The sequence below is a fragment of the Megalobrama amblycephala genome, linkage group LG16, assembly GCF_018812025.1.
Source record: "Megalobrama amblycephala isolate DHTTF-2021 linkage group LG16, ASM1881202v1, whole genome shotgun sequence".
In the NCBI taxonomy this organism is placed as follows: Eukaryota; Metazoa; Chordata; class Actinopteri; order Cypriniformes; family Xenocyprididae; genus Megalobrama; species Megalobrama amblycephala.
Window position 1 is genome coordinate 13,541,311 of NC_063059.1, and position 21,751 is coordinate 13,563,061.

At 37.3% G+C, this 21,751-nt stretch overlaps 1 long non-coding RNA gene across 4 annotated transcripts in view; it reads left to right on the plus strand.

Moving 5' to 3' along the window:
- Nucleotides 1-11,363, plus strand: part of LOC125248197 — a 52,746-nt gene extending 41,383 nt beyond the window's left edge. For 2 of the 4 annotated variants that reach the window (XR_007180270.1, XR_007180268.1), the window contains one exon: nt 10,688-11,363. This is a non-coding gene — a long non-coding RNA (uncharacterized LOC125248197). The remainder of the gene's footprint in view (nt 1-10,687) is intronic. The other 2 variants (XR_007180271.1, XR_007180269.1) reach the window with 2 other exon arrangements.
- Nucleotides 11,364-21,751: the final 10,388 nt, after the last annotated feature.

A 21,751-nucleotide genomic window follows, 5' to 3' on the forward strand; every position in this document is an offset into this window, starting at 1 on the left:
CTAATACCATTAATATCTTAATATTTAATATCTTCAAATTTTTTTGTGTTGTTACAGCACCAGGTGCACAGTATTTAGGCCAATATTAGCATCTGAATTGAGTTGTGTTTCCCATAAATGTAGCTACTATCCACCAGTGTTGGGGTAACGCATTACAAGTAACTTGAGTTACGTAATCAGATTACTTTTTCAAGTAACTAGTAAAGTAACCCATTACTTTTTCAATTTACAACAAAACATCTAAGTTACTTTTTCACATTTATTAACTGACAGCTCTCCTGTCCCCATGTTGAGAGAAATAAAGTGCAGAGGTGTTGTGTGCGCCATGTGAACATGATTATTACTGTAGTTCTAGACTAGACTAAATGTGAAATGCATTTACTCTTCTTAATTGCACGAAAACGTTCGGTATTCCTCAAAATTAATAAAATAGTAAAATGCAATCTCAGAATTGTATGAAAACCTGTAATAATTAACTATATTAAATTATACAAATATATTTTATTTAATCTCATTTTGTTAACAAATGTCTTTGCTGCTGACTTCAATGATCTAATTCATCCACACCAATAAGCAAAAATTACTTTAGATTAGATTCAGAAATAAGAGTGTTGAACTTCCTTCTTCTGTATCCTATTCTTCTTTAATCCAGAATGGCAGCACAGCTGAAACGTTTGTTTGAGCTGCACCATCTACTGTACAGGAGTAAATATGCTTTTCCTTCAGCCTGAGGCTTATTCATTTCACTTTTGGTGTGAAAGTGCCTTTACATTTGCCAAAAACAGAACTTTTTTTTGTTGTTATAAGAAAAAACAAACAAGCAAGCCCAGCCCAGGTGAGAAAAAGTACAAACCCGATTCCAAAAAAGTTGGGACACTGTACAAATTGTGAATAAAAAAGGAATGCAATAATTTACAAATCTCATAAACTTATATTTTATTCGCAATAGAATATAGATAACATATCAAATGTTGAAAGTGAGACATTTTGAAATGTCATGCCAAATATTGGCTCATTTGGGATTTCATGAGAGCTACACATTCCAAAAAAGTTTGGACAGGTAGCAATAAGAGGCTGGAAAAGTTAAATGTACATATAAGGAACAGCAGGAGGACCAATTTGCAACTTATTAGGTCAACTGGCAACATGATTGGGTATAAAAAGAGCCTCTCAGAGTGGCAGTGTCTCTCAGAAGTCAAGATGGGCAGAGGATCACCAATTCCCCCAATGCTATGGTGAAAAATAGTGGAGCAATATCAGAAAGGAGTTTCTCAGAGAAAAAATGCAAAGAGTTTGAAGTTATCATCATCTACAGTGCATAATATCATCCAAAGATTCAGAGAATCTGGAACAATCTCTGTGCGTAAGGGTCAAGGCCGGAAAACCATACTGGATGCCCATGATCTTCGGGCCCTTAGACGGCACTGCATCACATACAGGAATGCTACTGTAATGGAAATCACAACATGGGCTCAGGAATACTTCCAGAAAACATTGTCGGTGAACACAATCCACCGTACCATTCGCCGCTGCCGGCTAAAACTCTATAGGTCAAAAAAGAAGCCATATCTAAACATGATCCAGAAGCACAGGTGTTTTCTCTGGGCCAAGGCTCATTTAAAATGGACTGTGGCAAAGTGGAAAACTGTTCTGTGGTCAGACGAATCAAAATTTGAAGTTCTTTTTGGAAAACTGGGACACCATGTCATCCGGACTAAAGAGGACAAGGACAACCCAAGTTGTTATCAGCACTCAGTTCAGAAGCCTGCATATCTGATGGTATGGGGTTGCATGAGTGCGTGTGGCATGGGCAGCTTACACATCTGGAAAGGCACCATCAATGCTGGAAAGTATATCCAAGTTCTAGAACAACATATGCTCCCATCCAGACGTCATCTCTTTCAGGGAAGACCTTGCATTTTCCAACATGACAATGCCAGACCACATACTGCATCAGTTACAACATCATGGCTGCGTAGAAGAAGGATCCGGGTACTGAAATGGTCAGCCTGCAGTCCAGATCTTTCACCCATAGAAAACATTTGGCGCATCATAAAGAGGAAGATGCGACAAAGAAGACCAAAGACAGTTGAGCAACTAGAAGCCTGTATTAGACAAGAATGGGACAACATTCCTATTCCTAAACTTGAGCAACTTGTCTCCTCAGTCCAGAGGGGATGCCACACAGTGGTAAACATGACCTTGTCCCAACTTTTTTGAGATGTGCTGATGCCATGAAATTTAAAATCAACTTATTTTTCCCTTAAAATGATACATTTTCTCAGTTTAAACATTTGATATGTCATCTATGTTGTATTCTGAATAAAATATTGAAATTTGAAACTTCCAGATCACTGCATTCTGTTTTTATTCACAATTTTTGTACAGTGTCCCAACTTTTTTGAATCGGGTTTGTAAAATAATGCATTACTTTTCATAAAAAGTAACCAAGTAATGCATTTAGTTACTTTTTTAGGGAGTAACTCAATATTGTTATATAATCCCTTTCAAAGGGTTTACCCTCCGGAGTGAGAGCATTAAAGGGATGAAGGGTGTAGGGGTCAAAAAAAACTCTTCTTTTGGAATGCACTTCTGCATCATCTTAACGAGACAATCAAGGAAGCGCCTTTGTCGCACATTTTGTACGCTGGTTAACCCCCCTTAATGTTAGTTTATTTATTTATTTATGTTAATTAATTTAGACTTCTGTATGGATGAAGTAACATCAGAATTAGTCATTAAGTATGTCAAAAAAGTTCAAGATCGTTTACTCTTTGGCCAGAAATATGTCCATTAGGTCCAATATGTACAAGTATATGGCTGACGTATCATCAGAAGGAGTCAATGATTAAATATAATGTATATTGTGTCTATGTATTTGAAACATTTGACTGGACTGATAAAGGTCGCTGTTAAGTATTTTTGTTTAAGTACAATATCATTTTGACCATAATAATGTACCAAATCTAACTCGTATAAATATTACAGTAGTATAGAAAAATACCATACATACATTTATAGGTAAAATCGAACTCTGAGCCCCCTGTAACCATTCTGTGACGCCAAACAACTTCCCTGTGCCAAAGACTATAGAATTACACAAGACGCATATTGTTTTGAATGGGAGAAAGTGCAACGCGCAATATGGCGGAATAAGTCCCGCCTTCTAAATAAGAGCCAATCGCTGAATGGTAAAGTCATCGCGTCACTGCAGCAGCAGTTATATGCTCCGGTTTCTATAGAAACAGTCAGAAGCACGCCTCGGACATGAGACACAAGAGACGGGCATTTAGGATTGCGCATGCGCATTAGCTTGATCCATCCTTAAAAATACCGTTTTTTGTCATGTTGTCAATTTTGTCAATTTACGAGACAAAACGTTTACGTTGTTAGATTTCATTGGTGATTTCAAATATGAAATTTAATCGAAAGCTTGGCAAACATCTTTGGAGAATTTGATGTTTCCCCATTCAAAGTGATAGGAGCTGCACTTGCATGCCCGAGAGGCATTTCAAAGATGGCCGTCGAGTGAAATGACTTGTCTTAAAGGGTCTTTGCCTGTGCAAAGGATCATGGGGGCCCGAAGTGTCCATCAGTTGTACCCTTCGAAATCCTTCATTCCGAAGGGCCCTTTGAAGTGGCCAGTTTTGAGCACTTCGGTTTGGAATGACCCTTCAATATGCCGGCCATTATTGTTTTCACTCCAAAGTGCCCTTCAGAGGGCGATATATTCCGTTTGGAACGAACCGATTGACTGTAAAGAAAAATATGGACGATGCACCACTCTCTTCCATTGCAGTAAGTGAAGCCGCCAGTGTGCCAATATGGCGCTGACTATCCCTGCGTTCCATTCGGAAGGGCTCATCCCTATGCCCTAATCCCTTCAAAGGGTTTACCCTCCGGAGTGAGAGCTTCGAAGGGATGAAGGGTGTAGGGGTCAAAAAACTCTTTTTTTAGAACGCACTTCAGCGTCATCTTAACGAGACAATCAATTGATACTCTGCGCCTTTTGTTTAAAGTTAGTTTATATATTTATTTATTTTTGGTTTATCGCACCATATTGTAAATTGTATTTATGAATTTTAAACATTTGAATGGACTGATAAAGGGAGCTGTAAAGTTTTGTTGAAGTACAATGTCATTTTGACCATAATAATGTACCAAATCTTGTATAAATATTACAGTAGTATCGAAAAATACTATACATACATTTATAGTTAAAATCGAACTTCGAGCCTCCTGTACCCATTCTGTGACGTCAAAGAACATCCCTGTGCAAAGGATCATGGGGGCCCGATGTGTCCATCAGTTGTACCCTTCAAAATCCTTCATTCCGAAGGGCCCTTTGAAGTGGTTAGTTTTGAGCACTTCGATTTGGAACGACCCTTCAATATGGCGGCCATGGTTATTTTCACTCCGAAGTGCCCTTCGGAGGGCGATATATATTCAGTTTGGAACGAACCGATTGAGTCTGGAGTCTGCGCATCGTGAACGTGGAGCCCGAGTCTGCATAGTGGTGAGCACGAAGTGGAGCCGCGATATCAAGGTCCCGCCCAAACTCAGAAGAACAAGTCACTTTTTTGGTGTGAAATAAACAGTTATGGAAATATAGAAATTAAAGTTATAGCTCCAATCACCTCGCGAAGATCCAGAAAAAGTCAGTTGGCGCCTCAGTGACTACTTCACTCAGAGAAGCTGTCAATCTCAGCTGTCAATCATGACTTCTCACAAACTTATTTAAAGAATGAACACTTGAACTAAAACCAAGGTGAATAAAAACTGCCTAAAATTACAGAAACCGTCAAAAAAAAAAAAAATGTTTAAAGTGTAAATTGATTGCTTAGTTTGTCTCGCGTCCCATTCATAGACTGTAAAAAAATATGGACGTAGCGTCCGTGACGTCACCCACAGAGTTCTGAACTTCATACCTTTATAATGAAATAGAGATCGCGAGATGAATCCAATCTGTGGCACTTGGGTAAAATATGAGTGTCCATTGCAAAAAACATTTCACATTTCTTCTGAATGATCAGGGTAGCGTTTCCCAAAAGCATCGTAAGCCTAAGTTGATCGTAGCTCCATTGGTCTCCATTGGAGCTACGATCAACTTAAGCTTACGATGCTTTTGGGAAACGCTGCCCTGCTCTCTGTCATCGTTCTTCAAGAAAGGATGCAATCTGAGCAGCCTTTATGTTGTAAAACTGTATACGATCGTATCTAACAAACAAATGAGCCTGTGTCCAAAGTATATTTTTTTCAAAATAGTGCAGCAGTTTTAGTTCTAATATCCAAGCAGTGCTGTCGGATTTTGATATCCTCCCGCCATTGTCATTGTAGTAAATCTCACAACCAAAACTTTCAGCCAATGCCACGATCCAACAACGTGTGTTCTGTGTCTCTTCCCCATGCATGCACATCTACGCAGACACACATCAGTCTCGAATATTATGCAGCAAGCCATATTTTATAATTGTATAAAATAATCGAGAAAAAAAGCACAAAAACGGCTGAGATGCCAAATTCAGTGGCAGCTGAGGTAACATGGCGGCTCACAGACAGCAGCGCAATATACCTGTCACTCAAGTGACCACGCCCTTAATTATGCAGAACTTTAAGGCTTAATATAATTTAAACGGATAAGTTATAAAAAAATTCATGTCATGAAAGGCAAAAATAGCAGTATAGACCAAAACCACAATTTGAACCAACTTGTAAACATGTTTTTTTCTGCTATAAACTTGGCCAATTTAACATGGGACTCTGTGAGATTCTGCTCCCTTTTGGAGCCTGTCCCTAGCGGCCAATCGATGAATCGCAGTTTAAATTACTTCCGTATTGGCTTCACGAGAGAAAGGGGGAGGTTGCCGCTTGGGTCCCATTACATTTCGTGAAGAGGGCGAGGTTTATGACCTTTACTGCTTCCAGCCACCTGGGGGCGATCGAGACGCGCATATATTATTATATGAATGAGTGAATGAACGAGCGACCAGTGTACCTGACAAATGTTCCCAAAAATGTTTGAGCCGATTAAGCAAAAATTTCACTCTTAATCTCACATAGGAACAGGAAGTCTTGAGATAAATGGGAATGAAAACACACAGCTAGATTTCTACAGGTATGTTTTAGACTCAAATGTCTTTAACTTTTACTGACACTGATGATTGTAATGTTGTGTAGGTGAATGGATGACATAAGCCTAGAATAGATAGCCTTACTGCATTGACCACAAGATGGCAGTGTTCTCTTATTCTGGGGCAATGTGCTAGTAGTAAATACTGTTACACTGGTAACATGGTAAACTTTCCCTTGTCATAGAGTGACACGTTTAGGGCTACAATACATACTGAAACATACATACTTTTGATTCTGACTTCACTATAGCCTAATAGTTGTGCAATTAGTACAAATGTAATTAATCTCTGTTCTCACATGACTCTGAGAACTGTGAGACAGTCCGTGTGTGTGTGTGAAAGAGAGGTCTAAAAATAAAAGCTGGCACTAATGATGCCCACTCACGCAGAGAAAAATTGTAAATTGTATTTATGAATTTTAAACATTTGAATGGACTGATAAAGGGAGCTGTAAAGTTTTGTTGAAGTACAATGTCATTTTGACCATAATAATGTACCAAATCTTGTATAAATATTACAGTAGTATCGAAAAATACTATACATACATTTATAGTTAAAATCGAACTTCGAGCCTCCTGTACCCATTCTGTGACGTCAAAGAACATCCCTGTGCAAAGGATCATGGGGGCCCGATGTGTCCATCAGTTGTACCCTTCAAAATCCTTCATTCCGAAGGGCCCTTTGAAGTGGTTAGTTTTGAGCACTTCGATTTGGAACGACCCTTCAATATGGCGGCCATGGTTATTTTCACTCCGAAGTGCCCTTCGGAGGGCGATATATATTCAGTTTGGAACGAACCGATTGAGTCTGGAGTCTGCGCATCGTGAACGTGGAGCCCGAGTCTGCATAGTGGTGAGCACGAAGTGGAGCCGCGATATCAAGGTCCCGCCCAAACTCAGAAGAACAAGTCACTTTTTTGGTGTGAAATAAACAGTTATGGAAATATAGAAATTAAACATATATTTCTCTTCCCCATGCATGCACATCTACGCAGACACACATCAGTCTCGAATATTATGCAGCAAGCCATATTTTATAATTGTATAAAATAATCGAGAAAAAAAGCACAAAAACGGCTGAGATGCCAAATTCAGTGGCAGCTGAGGTAACATGGCGGCTCACAGACAGCAGCGCAATATACCTGTCACTCAAGTGACCACGCCCTTAATTATGCAGAACTTTAAGGCTTAATATAATTTAAACTGATAAGTTATAAAAAAATTCATGTCATGAAAGGCAAAAATAGCAGTATAGACCAAAACCACAATTTGAACCAACTTGTAAACATGTTTTTTCTGCTATAAACTTGGCCAATTTAACATGGGACTCTGTGAGATTCTGCTCCCTTTTGGAGCCTGTCCCTAGCGGCCAATCGATGAATCGCAGTTTAAATTACTTCCGTATTGGCTTCACGAGAGAAAGGGGGAGGTTGCCGCTTGGGTCCCATTACATTTCGTGAAGAGGGCGAGGTTTATGACCTTTACTGCTTCCAGCCACCTGGGGGCGATCGAGACGCGCATATATTATTATATGAATGAGTGAATGAACGAGCGACCAGTGTACCTGACAAATGTTCCCAAAAATGTTTGAGCCGATTAAGCAAAAATTCCACTCTTAATCTCACATAGGAACAGGAAGTCTTGAGATAAATGGGAATGAAAACACACAGCTAGATTTCTACAGGTATGTTTTAGACTCAAATGTCTTTAACTTTTACTGACACTGATGATTGTAATGTTGTGTAGGTGAATGGATGACATAAGCCTAGAATAGATAGCCTTACTGCATTGACCACAAGATGGCAGTGTTCTCTTATTCTGGGGCAATGTGCTAGTAGTAAATACTGTTACACTGGTAACATGGTAAACTTTCCCTTGTCATAGAGTGACACGTTTAGGGCTACAATACATACTGAAACATACATACTTTTGATTCTGACTTCACTATAGCCTAATAGTTGTGCAATTAGTACAAATGTAATTAATCTCTGTTCTCACAAGACTCTGAGAACTGTGAGACAGTCCGTGTGTGTGTGTGTGAAAGAGAGGTCTAAAAATAAAAGCTGGCACTAATGATGCCCACTCACGCAGAGAAAAATCAATTAAAATAGAAAACAACGACACAGTAATCATAATAACTTATCTCCTGCATCCTGTTTTGCATATTTATTTTGGATAAATATTTACACAAATGACAATAATTCATGCAGTAATTTCATGCCTCGCAGTTTCCCATTTTAATGAAGGCAGAAAAAATGACTTTGGAACCAACAAAACAGCTTCATACAAATACTCCACTCTGTGTGATCAAAAAAAGGTGTATCGTGTTATATTATAATGAACTCTAATGAATCTTCTCGCTTTACCTTGTGTCATCTATTCACACTTGAAGGGAAATATTAGTGTGTGCAGTCATTCTCGAGCCTGTTTACACGAGCCTGTTCAACAGAGCGACCGCCACACAAACATACCATGATACTGTCAAGTGCTTCCTGTACACTGACACCTCTATGTCCTTGCAAGGCTGAACCGAGTTATAATAAGATTCAGGGTTACACGGTGGCGCGGTGCTGTCAAACCCCTTCAGAATTCCACCTTAAAGACCTCATGGTGTTCTGCTCTCCTGCAGATATGATCAAACTACAGTTACAAGAGAGCCCTTCAGCAAAAGTGCACATGCTGTACTGTTTCAGCTATAGAGATCAATGTGAACCAGGAGCCACTCGAGCCTCATTTTCGTGCTTCATTTTGTGCTTGTGTGCTTTCTTCATTTGCTTTCATCTGTCTTTAAGTCCATGTCATTTATAGCTCTTTTCTGTAAAGTGCAAATCGACAGAGCCCTTATCATTTGGAGATGCAATTTCAACCGTTCTCTCCAATTAGATGTTTTCTCTTCTGAATGTTTTTGCTGTCTATCTGTGTTTATCTGACCAAGAGTAACGGCCTCTGTGCCCCAGCCTCCTCGCTAAAGATGCAAACAGCGAAAAGTAAAGGGCTTTTTAACATTTCAATCATTCATTATTCTAGTTATTCAGGCATATCCACTCCAGAAGTGTGCATTCTAAATAGTTTTGTGCTGTTGTGGCTTTTTCTCGGGTGGCATTCATGCCTTTGCTGTGCATACCACCTCTTCAGATTGTATAGGTTTTGCTGTGTTTGATGTTTGAAGGTACAAAGCCTTCCTTTCCTTTTTTCCTGAGGTCTCAAAGATTCAGCATCTCAAAGATATACCTTGTTTGAGAGGCTGCTTGTTAGACCTTGAATGTTCTTGTTAGATGTTTCTGTTATACATACGCTGGAAAATTACACTGGCTTTTGCTTGACCTTTGTTAATTACACAATGCTCATTCCCTATTTTTATATTTAGATTAACTTTAAGTGTGTTAGATGATGTCAGAGATAATTTAATTTAATAATAACTATTACATGTTATGTTTATACAAATAAAAATAATAAAAAAATAATTATCTGCTTTTATCATGCTGTATTATGCATTATAATGTGATAACTAAATTCATATGTAGCATTTAAAATGATTGATTGTAGTTTTTAGTGTTTTGTTCATAATTTATTTAGACAAAATATTACTATTATTTTATTTTGTACGTTTAAAGGACAATACTTGTAAAAAATACAGTATTATTCAAAAGTTTGAGGTCAGTAAGATTTTTAAATAAATTAATAATTTTATTCAGAAAAAATGTGTTAAATTAATCAAAAGTGACAGTAAAGACATTTATAATGCTGAAAAATATTTATTTTGAAAAATATATACTGTTCCCTTTCTATTCATCAAAGAATCCTGAAAAAAATTATTTCCACAAAAATATTAAAAACTGTTTGCAACATTGAAAGTAATAAGAAATGTTTCTTGAGCAGCAAATCAGCACATTAGAATGATTTCTGTAAGGTCATGTGACACTGAAGACTGGAGTAATGATGCTGAAAATTCAGCTTTCCCATCACAGGAATACATTACATTTGAAAATATATTGATAAATATCTTTAGCACCACAAACAGATGAAATGTTTTTCATATACTTAAACTTAAAAGTTAAAGTACATGATCTCTACCTTGTTTCCCTCAAGTGAACAATATTTCTTTGCTGTTATTGTATTTTTCTGATAGAAAGACCAAACAGTCTTTCAGTTGACAAGGGGCGGTGTAAATAATTCATGTTTCTCAGTGTTATTGCTTTTTTCTGTGATACAGAGAATTTTTTTTTTTTTTTTTTTTTTTTTGGTTTTTTAAATCCTCCCACATGTTGTTTTTGAACATTGTCATTAACGTAAATCATGTCTTTGACAGAATCCATGATCAATAAGCAGATCGATACTACATGACTGTACATGCTTTACATTCATTCTTTATAAGCCAATCAAATATCCATTTCACATGCATCTTCTCTTTCTATTTTGTCATACTATGAACGGCAGAGCAGTGAAGCTCAGAGAACAGAATCATATATATGGATTATATATATATATGCATATGCAGTATGTGCACCCTGAGATGATGATGTAAATAGAATCTGCTCTGTTGTTTTTATGTTACAGAGCCAACAAACAGCAGCTGCTTTTGATGGACGGGGATCCAGCCGTGTTTGCTCAGCTTCCAGTGAATATTGGCGAAATTGGATTCAGAGTGACAATTGAAGAGGGAGCTGGGGGCCGGTAGTTGGGTCATTAATGACCTCTCCATAGCAGGTATCTCCTCTATTTGACAGGAAGGAGGAGGAGAAGGTACGGAATGTATTTACAGGTCTGTCGTGGAGAAACCACAGGGCACTTCTCAGGAGATGACACTGTCAGTCAATGTCATCCAAACTCATTTACTGTGTCATTTACTGTTGTCTCCAGGAGAGCCAAGACTGAGCTCCCAGTTGCGGTCAGGCTGGAAGATATCCTCAAGCTGATATGATGTGTCAGGATGATGTTTTATTTTGGGGTTTTAAGCACAGTGTGAAACCATGTCCATGTTGTCAAGGACAGAACTTTTCTGGAGTTTGTAGAAAGCAGCCTGTTTTCCCTTTTAGTTGACATGTGATGTGGATGGAACTACGGATGCCCAATGTATCAATACTGTATCAGTTCTGTACTGTATCAGTCAGCTGGTTTTATACCTGATACACTACTGTTCAAAAGTTTGATGCCACTAAGATTTTTTTTTTTAAAGATATTATTTATTTTTCTTCAGCAAGGATGCATTAAATAAATCAAAAGTGACAGTAAAGACATTTGAAAAGTTTACTATTTTAAAAAAAGGCTGTTTTTTTTTTCAACTTTCAATTCATCAAAGAATCCTGGAAAATATATTGTGGTTTCCACAAAAATATTAAGCAGCACAACTATTTTCAACATTGATAATAAGAAGAAATGTTTCTTGAGCACTTAATTATCATATTACAATGATTTCTGAAGGATTGTGTGACATTGGAGATTGGAGTAATGATGTGAGAATTTTGCCATCACAGGAATAAATTAAATATAATTAAAAATACATTCAAATAGATAAGTTATTTATTAATATAGGATTATATTAATATATTAATAATATATTAATAATTAATATAAATTATTTATTATTAATATAGGAATATTTGCAATATTCCTGATTTTACTGTATTTTTGATCAAATAAATGCAGCCTTAGTGAGCAAAAGAGACTTCTTTCAAAACCATTGAAAAAACTTCCCAAACTTTTGAATGGAATGTATGTATTGTCAGATTTTTAAATTTAGATTACGTTTTCCATCATCACTCACTTAAAGTTAATCTTACAACGGTAATAATTTAAGAGCGCTGTTAAATTTTATCTTTAGCAATTCTTAAAATGAATTTTTTTTTTCATACTGTACATTATAATGTTCTGAGTTCTAAATTTCACTTGTAGTACAGTATTTAAAAACGACTGATTGTAGTTTTTATTTTGAATAAAATTTTATTTATATTTAATTTATACAATTTTATAGACAAAATGTATTTTTAATATTGGCTATTTACAGGGGCTGGTCATATAATTAGAATATCATCAAAAAGTTGATTTATTACACTAATTCCATTCAAAAAGTGAAACTTGTATATTATATTAATTCATTACACACAGACTGATATATTTCAAATGTTTATTTCTTTTAATTTTGATGATTATAACTGACAACTAAGGAAAATCCCAAATTCAGTATCACAGAAAATTAGAATATTGTGAAAAGGTTCAATATTGAAGACACCTGGTGCCACACTCTAATCAGCTAATTAACTCAAAACCTTTAAAAAGGCCTTTAAATGGTCTAGTTCTGTAGGCTACACAATCATGGGGAAGACTGCTGACTTGACAGTTGTCCAAAAGACGACCATTGACACCTTGCACAAGGAGGGCAAGACACAAAAGGTCAATGCAATAGAGGCTGGCTGTTCACAGAGCTCTGTGTCCAAGCACATTAATAGAGAGGCGAAGGGAAGGAAAAGATGTGGTATAGCAATAGGGATAACTGGACCCTGGAGAGTATTGTGAAACAAAACCCATTCAAAAATGTGGGGGAGATTCACAAAGAGTGGGCTGCAGCTGGGGTCAGTGCTTCAAGAACCACTACGCACAGACATATGCAAGACATGGGTTTCAGCTGTCGCATTCCTTGTGTCAAGCCACTCTTGAACAACAGACAGCGTCAGAAGCGTCTCGCCTGGGCTAAAGACAAAAAGGACTGGACTGCTGCTGAGTGGTCCAAAGTTATGTTCTCTGATGAAAGTAAATTTTGCATTTCCTTTGGAAATCAGGGTCCCAGAGTCTGGAGGAAGAGAGGAGAGGCACACAATCCATGTTGCTTGAGGTCCAGTGTAAAGTTTCCACAGTCAGTGATGGTTTGGGGTGCCATGTCATCTGCTGGTGTTGGTCCACTGTGTTTTCTGAGGTCCAAGGTCAACCCAGCCGTATACCAGGAAGTTTTAGAGCACTTCATGCTTCCTGCTGCTGACCAACTTTATGGAGATGCAGATTTCATTTTCCAACTGGACTTGGCACCTGCACACAGTGCCAAAGCTACCAGTACCTGGTTTAAGGACCATGGTATCCCTGTTCTTAATTGGCCAGCAAACTAGCATGATCTTAACCCCATAGAAAATCTATGGGGTATTGTGGAAAGGAAGATGCGATATGCCAGACCCAACAATGCAGAAGAGCTGAAGGCCACTATCAGAGCAACCTGGGCTCTCATAACACCTGAGCAGTGCCACAGACTGATCGACTCCATGCCACGCCGCATTGCTGCAATAATTCAGGCAAAAGGAGCCCCAACTAAGTATTGAGTGCTGTACATGCTCATACTTTTCATGTTCATACTTTTCAGTTGGCTAAGATTTCTAAAAATCCTTTCTTTGTATTGGTCTTAAGTAATATTCTAATTTTCTGAGATACTGAATTTGGGATTTTCCTTAGTTGTCAGTTATAATCATCAAAATTAAAAGAAATAAACATTTGAAATATATCAGTCTGTGTGTAATGAATGAATATAATATACAAGTTTGAATGGAATTAGTGATTTTGACATCAACTTTTTGATGATATTCTAATTATATAACCAGCACCTGTATTGGCTGTATGTCAAAATCTGAACATGTGTTCAGCTTATTGGTATTGGCCAGAATTTTACTTTTGAGGCATCCCTGACAATTTGTGTGCCACTGGAAACTTGAGTATCCTGCTTGAGTAGAACACATCATAGATTCATTAGACAAAATAATACGAAATATATATCAGCCTCAAGCCTGGACAAGAATCTAGGTTCATTTTTTATATCTAGGGAAATAGATTTCTTTTCAGAAGATTAATGTCAGTTAATGTAATCAGTCATATGCACTTGCAAGTATAGTGAGCACTAAAGCAATTTCAGCCCTGCTGCTTTACTATTCTGCCATAGTGAGTGTATTTGTGAGGCTATGATCAAGAATGAAATGGTATTATGTTATGTTTTTTTTTTTTTTGCAACTGCATCCATATTGCTTTATAACATGTACCAAGTAGAGATGGTAATGTTGCACTGATACTAGCTGAATTAGAAGCATTTTGAAGCATTTGATAGATGATGAAAGCCCTCGATTTGGATGCTTTTAAAAATGACTCTGGTGGAGAAACCAATCACTTTACCCCTGCTCATGACAGCAAACACTGTAATTAAACAATAGAGCACAGCACAATAAGCGGTATTCAAAACAATCCCAGCACTTCACCTTTTCCATGTGTGCTGCTATATGATAGCATTTAAAATGTGACATCTACTGGTCTGACTGGACATGAAATAAAAATACATATCCATCCATTTGTCTGACATTCTATCTGTCAAACTTCAGATTCTAATTGCAATTATGTTGTGTTTGCTACCTCAATTCAAATTGAGGAATTGACCTGAAATTTAAAAAGCATTCTCAATTAAATCCAAAATTAATAGTTTAAATACCTTCTCTTATCCCAGATAATGATAAGTATAGGTTTATATAGTGTTCAGAAACCTATTTGAAAACACAAATTCAATTCAGTGGCTTAGAAATGTAATAAAGTGCTTTCAAAATTGAAGTATTCACTCAGCCTCTCTCAAGCTGTCAAGCTGTTTATGCATATCATAATGAAGAGTTCCTTCAAAACTTGTGTCTAAGAATAGTGCACTAGAACTGTCTTTTATCTGGAAAACTTGCATTGCAGATTAGCACACGCTGGCCTTTTTACTTCCTTGATTAAGTGAAAAAAAAAAATCCCTGGATTTGTAAAAGAAAGGGCTCCTTTACAAGATTAAAGAATGGATTTGCAGACAGCCCTGAAATAATGGGCCAAAAATGAAAGCTAAGCCATTAAAAAGCACCTGTTTTTGAGTAACATTGGAATATTTATTTTGAAAAGCCACTAAGAAATCAGAAAGAGATGCCCCACTTTACACAACTCCACTGAATTTGATACAATTAACTAACAGTCTGTCACGGGCACACAAGAACAAGATGTAGAGATCCAGTTGAAGCATTAGCATTTATTGGGGAATCCAGAAACGTAAATCCAAAGGCAGGCAAGGGGTCAAAATCCAGATAATCCACAGTCCACAAAACGAAAAGCCAGAGAAACAAACGGTGCACGTAACAATACAACAAACCACAACCAAGGACAGAAACAACTGAGTATAAATAAACAGACACTAATGATGAAACACAAAACAGCTGGGTGCAATGACAATGAGATAATGAGTCCAAGGAAGTGTCTTATGGGTAATGTAGTAGACAGGTGACAAAAGTCCTAGTTGGAGTGCCCTCTGGTGGCTAAACTTGGCACTCCAACTCATGATCATGACACAGTCATTGTATTCTGAACGTCAGAGGTCATTGTGGAAACAGATCATTGTTTAAAGGTGCAATATGTACTATTTTTGCAGTAAAATATCCAAAAACTACTAGGCCAGTGTTATATATTTTGTTCACTTGAGTACTTACAACATCCCAAATGTTTGCAACTATTTGTAAATCGTGAGAAAATTGCAATTTTAACCAATGCTGCGTCCCAATTCGCCTACTTATACTACGCCCTAAAAGTATATACTCTTTTTGTGAACAAAAAGTACTTACTTTTGAGTGTGTAGCAAAAGAGTAGACAAGCTTTGGGACATACTATCACGTCATACAATCGCGTCTTTGCTCTCTGTCGCATCCTGTCACCGTAAACTGGCCTGTCAATCATCTTACATTCTCCACATTTCATTTAGCTAATTTCCTACCGTATCGGAGAGAAATGCAGCACGTTGATCTGCAATCGCGGGTCTTTCATGTGGAGAACTCTCCTCAGTCCTCATATTAATGCATAATGATGCATTTAAAAGTTAATGGCCATTCTGATATTTATAAAAGTCCACATTGGTATTTGCAGATGAAAAATAACACAGATAACATTAAATAAATATTTTCTATCAGGTTGAACTGATTATTAGTCACTCAAACCTCTCAGCGTTGATCGCGCATATCCGCCATGTTTTGTAGTTTTTTAACACTTTTTACTCGTGTTTGTAGTTCTGAACTGAATCCTCGTCCAACGCGCAATGGGTTGTGGGCAATATTAGCCTTTATAGTGTGCACGGATCCACACTTCGAAAATCTACCGGGAATAGTAGACCATCCGGGGACTTTTGGCATACTCTTTTCAACATACTATGCTTTGGGACACACTTATTTTAATCTCACATACTATTTAGGATGGATAGTATGGACATTGGGACGCAGGGCAAGGCTCCGGGACGTGTGAGGAGTCGCCTGTCAATTGCGTCATACCCGCGTTACCCTCGGTTTCGGTTTTATTTTGTAGAAACCATGGAACGCCAAAGACGCTTTAATATTTACACGTTTTAATAGACAAGGGAACAACTGTTTTGATATATTTATAGACAGAAAACTAATTATTGTTATATAGCTCAACATGTTTAGTCTTATTGTTTAAATCTAATTTTCTTGATTTTTTGCGAGTACCATGCTTTACCATGCCTCAGAGAAAAACACTACTTTGTGAAGTAGCTAACATAGCATAATCAGATGCAGCTTCATTTTTAGTAACAGCATTTTCTCCATCATACAATACATTTTAAAATTAATTGCATGCCATTTATCAACACAAGCCATCCAGCATTTAATATGATATTCTAAAATCGATCTAGCTTACTGCAGTGTGTCACAACAGCCGCCTAGCGAACGTGCAGAGTAACGTTATAACATCATTTTCAACACTCTCAAATGTATCTAATATGATAAACAGAGCAGCGCCGGCGACTGTGTCACAATAAAAGTCCCGCTGCTCGTGAGGCGTGTGTTGCGCAATCGCTCCAGCGGCCTCGTTCAGCTCCCACAACACTCGGTCCTGCTCTGCTTCATACTACAGTAACATTAATAATCGCATCCATGAACATGATTTCTTCCCGAGTCCTATTTCAGTTCTTTTCCACCGGCCATTGAGGTAAAGACCACATGTCCCAAGATTCCGCTCTCAAACTTGGCGTCATCAAGCTACGCCTTTGTTTTCAATAGGCCTCTAGTGACCTCTAGTGGACAGAAAATATTACATAGCGCACCTTTAAGTGGATTTAATTTAAAAACATGGATTACAATTCTGGTGATTGTTTACTTATTTATAGCTGATAAACTGAGCACAAAGTATCAATAGATGTTGAATCAAAACCATTGAGAATACATACTTTACCTGAATTTCTAATTTGACCAGTGGAATTGACAAAGAGACGCATGTATGAAGTGTGAATTTCTTAAATGTGCTCATGCCAGAGGGCGTTTTCGCATCTAGGGTTCATGGTCTGAGACTAACTGCTAGAGCCGGGAAACAGGAGTGCAATTAACACTTAAAATTTTTTATTAGGCCTATAAGGAATGCTAATTATAGAACTCTTGAAGTGGAAATTTCCAAATTAAAATCATTTTCCAGCTTTAAGTGGGTCAATTAGGAGAAAAAGATTGTAAGACTGCTCCAGTCAAGAAATTGCTTTTCAGAGTGAGTCCTAAATTAGCATTAAGAAATAGCTTCTGACTGTGTGTATTATGAATACAAGGGGCTTACGGTACCTTTCTGACCTTTTTGACCAGTCCTGAAGAGCAAAAGAAGAGAGCTGCAATTCAAAGCCACATAAATAGCTGAAAGCATAAATATTACAGTCTAACCTGCAGTCCTGATTTTTCTGAAAATTGCATGATTTATCTGTAAAAACACTGCACTAAAAAAATTGGATAGCTATAACTAACAATGCACCAGTGATATAAACATTCCAGGAGTACAGATATTTTTAATGACAGCTCTGAAATGTTTCACTTTTTATCACAAGTGAAATGTAAAGTCCAGTCACAAGCACTTGTTGTGAGCTGTTTTTCTGTTATAGATAAAATGGAACTGAGCTGCATTACATATATATGGAAAAGAAGTACTTGGTGTCTGCATTCTTTGTATTCACACCAACATTTCATTTTTCCAATGAAGATCTAGCGCCGCAATAATTTATCCATCATCGCTAGGGGAAAACAAACTATAAACTGGAGTTGAAAAGTGTGGTGCTAAAATAAGATGATAGGACTTCCTGTCTCTGGGGGATGTATACATGTGCTTTAATATTCATGAGTGCATATTTATGTCTGCATGTTTAAATAACACAGAGCCTCCAGCCTCCATCCCGATCCTGCCATGCATCTGCCACTAGCCAGGGTCTTTCCCCTTGTTTTATCATTTTGTTTACTTCTATGATTTTGAATAATTCATGAAGTTGAAAAGCTGGGGGCAGTGACATGGGAATGCGGCGAGTAGCCAGCAAACGACAGCCATATAAACCTGATATATTGAAAATGGTTTTCTCGTAGAATGACGCCTATTCAGTTGCAAATTCAGCCTACTGTTTTGGTTCTAGAGTTGCTAATTTTTATTCATCTATGAAAGAGTCAAATGATAAAACACTAGATATACTGTACTGCTCAAAATTAATAATAAAAGGTTCTCAGAAAACAAAAAGTGACAGGGTTCTGTCACTTCAGTCTGGTTTATTCTTGTTTGGTGACAGAGCCGTGACACTACTGTCTTGTTGTTGTGAGCATGCGGTTCGAGTTTGCTTGGGCCATACGTTCTCCCGTCCACGTGAGTTGTTTTGTGTGTGGAACATGGCGTTCAGATCCTGGCACTTTGGTTTGGTTTTGGTTCTGTGTCGGGGTGAGTTCTCTCATTGCCTGTCATGTTTTGTTTGAACACATGGCTTGTGATTGTGTTTACTGGCCACGTGCTCTTGTTTTTGTGAGCATGTGGCTTGTCATGTTTGTTTCTATGTGCCATGTGCTCTCCTGTCTATTGTCTAACCCAAGCCTTCTTGTTATCTGATTATTGTTTCATTTCCCCCACCCATCCTCCTTCATTACCTGCTTTGTTTGCTCTCCCTATTTATTCTCCTTGTGTTTGCAGTCCTGTGATAGATCATTGTCATATGTGCATCATGTTTACCTGTTGTTCCCTGCCTTCTCTATTCCAGCCAGTCATGTTTTCCCCCACAGGGTAGTTTTTGTTTTATGTTTTTGATGAATAAAAATACCCTTACCTCAAACCTGACAAAAAAAGCTAGTTGTTTGTGGAATATGTTTTGATATTTTTCATCTAATGGAATGACATTCAGAAATTTTAAACTGTTATTCATGATTCCAAATACTGGAATATATAAATACATACATACACACTAATATATATATATACAGTACAGTCCAAAAGTTTGGAACCACTAAGATTTTTAATGTTTTTAAAAGAAGTTTCGTCTGCTCACCAAGGCTACATTTATTTAATTAAAAATACAGTAAAAAACAGTAATATTGTGAAATATTATTACAATTTAAAATAACTGTGTACTGTTTAAATATATTTGACAAAGTAATTTATTCCTGTGATGCAAAGCTGAATTTTCAGCATCATTACTCCAGTCTTCAGTGTCACATGATCCTTCAGAAATCATTCTAATATGCTGATTTGCTGCTCAATAAACATTTATGATTATTTTCAATGTTGAAAACAGTTGTGTACTTTTTTTTTTTCAGGATTCCTTGATGAATAGAAAGTTCAAAAGAACAGCATTTATCTGAAATACAAAGCTTCTGTAGCATTATACACTACTGTTCAAACGTTTGCGGTCAGTAAGAATTTTTATTTTTATTTTTTTGAAAAGAAATTAAAGAAATGAATACTTTTATTCAGCAAGGATGCATTAAATCAATCAAAAGTGGCAGTAAAGACATTTATAATGTTACAAAAGATTAGATTTCAGATAAACACTGTTCTTTTGAACTTTCATCAAATAATCCTGAAAAAAAATATTGTACACAAATATTTTGTACAATTGTACACATTAAAAGTTTCTTGAGCAGCAGATCAGCATATTAGAATGATTTCTGAAGGATCATGTGACACTGAAGACTGGAGTAATGATGCTGAAAATTCAGCTTTGCATCACAGGAATAAATTACTTTGTGAAATATATTCAAATAGAAAACAGTTATTTTAAATTGTAATAATATTTCACAATATTACTGTTTTTTACTGTATTTTTAATTAAATAAATGTAGCCTTGGTGAGCAGACGAAACTTCTTTTAAAAACATTAAAAATCTTAGTGGTTCCAAACTTTTGGACTGTACTGTATATATATATATATATATATATATACACACTTTTTTGCCTTTTGTTTTGCAACTTTTTTTTTCTTTTTCTTTTCAAGGCATTGTTGTGATTTCGATTTTGATTTCTTTCATTCAGTGCGAGGCAGTACCGGCACTTCTCTATAGGGGCTTTTGCACCGGGGCCGCCAGCCACCAGGGTGGTTACCTGAGAACTAATAGTTCCCCTAGGGCTGTTTCCTGGTTGCATTCGCACTGACAGTAGGAACTATGAAGTAACGTAAGTTGTGCTTGTTGTTGTGACTTTTAATTTGACAATGCCAGAGCCTGAGCACACAGTGCTCACATTCTTCATCTTCATTAGTATACGGATTTTATAAATGGCGGGTGCCTGTGTTTCGCGTGCGTTTGGCCAGTCATCATACACTTACGTCACTGGTAGTTCCTATAGTGCTGGTTTAGACCGTACTTTGAAGTAGGAGTTAATTAGAATTAAAATCATTCCTAGTTCCTGAGGTGCGAACACTCCAAATCCAGGTACGTTACTTCCACCAATAGTTCTGGGAACTATGTAAATGTTCCTCCAGTGCAAAAGCCCCTTGTTTTTACCTTTAGCGTAGGGGAGAGTGGGGTAATGTGAGACATCGGGTAATGTGAGACACCCCCTGTATCTCGGCAATGGAACACATTTTTGGTTATGTGACAATTATGTTTTCAAGCCCCTCACATTTCCCCTTGGCCATGAAGGAGAGGACCTCATGATGCTGTGCTAAGCATGTTTTTTTCACAAAAATATTTTTTTTGCATGTAAAAGTAAATTTTCTTGCGGTCAACTTAATCAACTGTTGTGCCAAAGCAGACTGATTCAGGTAGAAAAACTTATATCATACATGTTGATGAACTATCAACATATAAAACCATGTGATGATGCTAGCTGAAGATTAGCCTGAATTGCTAAGAAAGATAGTTTTTTTCTAAAATGTAGTGGTGGGGTAAAGTGAGACAAATGCTTTGGGGTAAAGTGAGACATGAGGCACAAGTTAAATTTAGTCTTAAAAATATTTTAATGTAATATTACATTACATTTGTTTTATTTTTAATGTCATAAACATTGTAGAAAAGCAATCATGCCAAGGCAAAACACCAGGAAAGACAACCTGGGGCAAAAAAAAACCCTTGAGGAGAATGATGTGGCACATGTTCCTAAAGGTGATGTGGTGAAGAACCTGCCTCAACCTAAAAGGCCTGGAGAGATGGAGAGAGCAACTCCTCATCTTTCCCTGTAACCTTCAGGGCTGGAATGTAGAGTAGGTCTAGTTGTAGAGTATGACAGTAGGCTGATGTTCTAATACAGGTGGGTCTAGTCCTGTGTTCTGAGTCCCAGGCTGTTCTAGCTGGTTCTGATTGTGCTTTGCTCTGACCTCCAGACACTAGCTGGCTCTAAGGGTGCGTTCACACTTGTAGTT